Consider the following 2,949-nt stretch of genomic DNA (forward strand, 5'->3'; position numbering starts at 1 on the left):
TATGACCAACGAAACCGATTTTTCCCAAAAGAATTTTCCTTTCTAGGTCTTGACCGTTATGTATCAATGACACATCATCATCCGAGGATTCCGACTGCTCGTGCTCTTGCTCTCCTATATGTGCAATCGGCTCGCGAGACGCATGTCGGGAAGGTAGAGTTGAAATTTCTTGTTTTATCCCGTTCTGATCGTTGATCAGTGTTATTCATTAGCCTCGATCTCAGAATCCGACGCGCAACTTTCCTCCGGTAAATTTAGTAGAGCAAGTTCTGGTTCTACGGCACTGTATCCTTCATCCGACAGGTCATCTTCACCAGACGATACTTCCTGTAGCCACTTTTCAATTGTTGCGTCACTAGGAAGCATGTTTTACTAGAAAAAAATCAAGAAACGTGCCAAACTATAGTAAAGATTACTATGACATTAAAAATAACACAACCACCTACGTGCGGTCTGGGAGACCATTCAAAAATATAGTAACCACCTACATGCGGTCTCACAGACCGCCGATGATATTTTTTTACTCACCAAATCCAAATGAGCACACGTCTGAATAAGTCGACGGCATGGCCGGCTCTGCGGGGGGGCCGGGCAAAGGTACAAGGTCACAGACGCATGTGCGATGTACTCGCGTTCAGTTATTGACAACTTTGAATAATCTATGGTCTGTGAGACCGCACGTAGGTGGTTAAGGGTTAATCATTAAGTACTCCGAAAAGGGTGTGTAACGTTTAATATCATTATGAAAATACTATCATGCACTTGCCATAATGCCATTTCATACATTATTCCTTGTTATAATACTTATAATGTAATTGTTGTTATACTCAGTACGTTGATTTTTTATATTATTATTAAATCGTAACCTCAATTGATATAATACTTATTATTGTATTAATTTTTAACTAGTACCTATAAACACATATTGTATAATGGCTTTTGCTAAATTATATTTTAATATAAGATACGTTATACAGTCAGCATCAAAAGCAGCAGATGAAACAAAGCGCCAAAAGTATCTGATATTCCGGATAACTTTTCCAAATATAGATAAATTGTTAAAATTTGCGCTCAAAAGTATATCTTTTACAGTCTTAGTTATTCTATATTAAAGACATCACTTTTTGGTAAGCTGTTACAGAATGGTAGATACTTATGAAACGTTATTTGATCCGCTACTTTTGATGCTGATGTACATTATTTTTTATACAGTGTCACATTTCTAACCTAACCCACTTTTTGTTAGATATTCGTTTGTCTGGGGTCACAGTTTTATCTGAACCCACTTTCCTGGGAGTATTTTATTTCTATTGAGCCCATATAATAATATAATGTCACTAGTTATAACAAATACATTTTAAAGTATGTAATAATTATGGAATATATTAGATGAAATATAAATAACCATTATACCAAGAATAACATTATGCATGTCGTTGATTAGGTATTATACCTTTATGTATAGCCCTTTTATTACGTTATTAAAAATGACGATATATAAAAGTATAATAGATGAAAAGTAATAATAAAAAACGTAGCTCTGAAAATATACTTCTGTTTAAAATATTCACATCAGATCCCTCGGCAATGTCACTAGCAAATTTATACTTAAATTGTATAGGTATGTACTAAAAACCACTGCTGTGGTATGCAGGGTACCTGTGGTATACACCTGAAAATAAATCGTTTACTCGACAAGTTCAAAATGGTGAAACCTAGAGGGACTCCTAAAAATACGTGTTCTTACACGCTGGATTCGGAATGGTGTACAGAAAAATGTGTTTGAAGCGTTTATTAGCACACAAACATAATTATTCAAAAGTTATACACAAAAAAGGCGAAAAAAAGAAGATATTTCTTTATTCGCCAATATTTCAAAAAGTTGCAACATTTAAGAAATTTAAATAGAATAAAAATATTATTAGACAAAAGAAAATTTTCAATAAAAAAGTTCTGACTTGTAGAACCGTATCACCATTATTCAATTTTTTTATTCAAAACTTCATTTTCGGAACGCGCGTGCTGCATGAAAAATCGAGTACGAAATAGCTACTAAATATTATTGTAAGGGCCTGTTTCCTGTTTCACAATGTCCAAGTCAAGTATTGGATAGCTAAATAACAAATAAATTACCAGCCCGACAAAACTTCCTGCAAAACTTAGCACGTTATATACCAGTTAAAGATTGTGAAACGCCAACAATAACTCAATGCTTCAGATAAATGGCAAGTAGCTTATTCCGGACTTTACTTGGACATTGTGAAACAGACATCAAGGTATTAAATATTAAAACACACAGAAAATAACTAGTGATAGTTTTTGTATTGAACAATTTCAAAAACGAATCACCTCTTAAATTAACAAATATAACCTTTCTCTTCCGTGTTTTTCAAGCCCTACATGCAAGGCTGGCCTCAAAAGTGAAACACAAGTGGCCAATTATAGTGGAGGCTTGAGTGCTACCAGTTTCAAATTATTGTACGGTGAATTCAAATACCAAGTGCTGTTTAATAGTTTTCTTATTTCAGTAAGTGTTTCTTACACCAATAAGTTGTTGGCGTAAAACGTGAGTGAAACGTCTTTAAAACCCACAAAAGGGTTCAATAAAAAATTGTATGTAAAGAAAACTGTTGTAACTGAAAGTTACAATTACTGGATATTTAATGTACCACTAATATACATGGCACTGATTTTATGATAGAAACAACGCATTCGGAGCCACAACTTCTAAAACTAACATTTTTCCTCGATGTTTTTCAAATGCTACATGCAAGGCTGGCCTCAAAACTAAAACACAAGGTGGTCAATTATGGGAGGCTTAAGTGCTGCTAGTTTCAAATTATTGTACGGTGGATTTCAAATGCCAAGGGCTGTCTAATACTTTTCTTATTTCAACGTTGACTACAACTCTAACAAACTTTCTCCATAAGTATAATTATTTTTTATTCA

The 2,949-nt window shown here is 34.0% G+C and overlaps 1 long non-coding RNA gene across 1 annotated transcript; it reads right to left on the reverse strand.

The window, feature by feature from the left end:
• Positions 1–264: 264 nt before the first annotated feature.
• On the reverse strand, positions 265–855 carry LOC133517530 (uncharacterized). The gene is made up of 2 exons (XR_009799383.1): positions 529–855; positions 265–372 (listed from the first exon to the last, which is right to left on the reverse strand). It is a non-coding gene; the product is annotated as an uncharacterized LOC133517530 (long non-coding RNA).
• Between the last annotated feature and the right edge of the window lie 2,094 nt (positions 856–2,949).

Source organism: Cydia pomonella, chromosome 4 (assembly GCF_033807575.1).
Source record: "Cydia pomonella isolate Wapato2018A chromosome 4, ilCydPomo1, whole genome shotgun sequence".
NCBI lineage: Eukaryota > Metazoa > Arthropoda > Insecta > Lepidoptera > Tortricidae > Cydia > Cydia pomonella.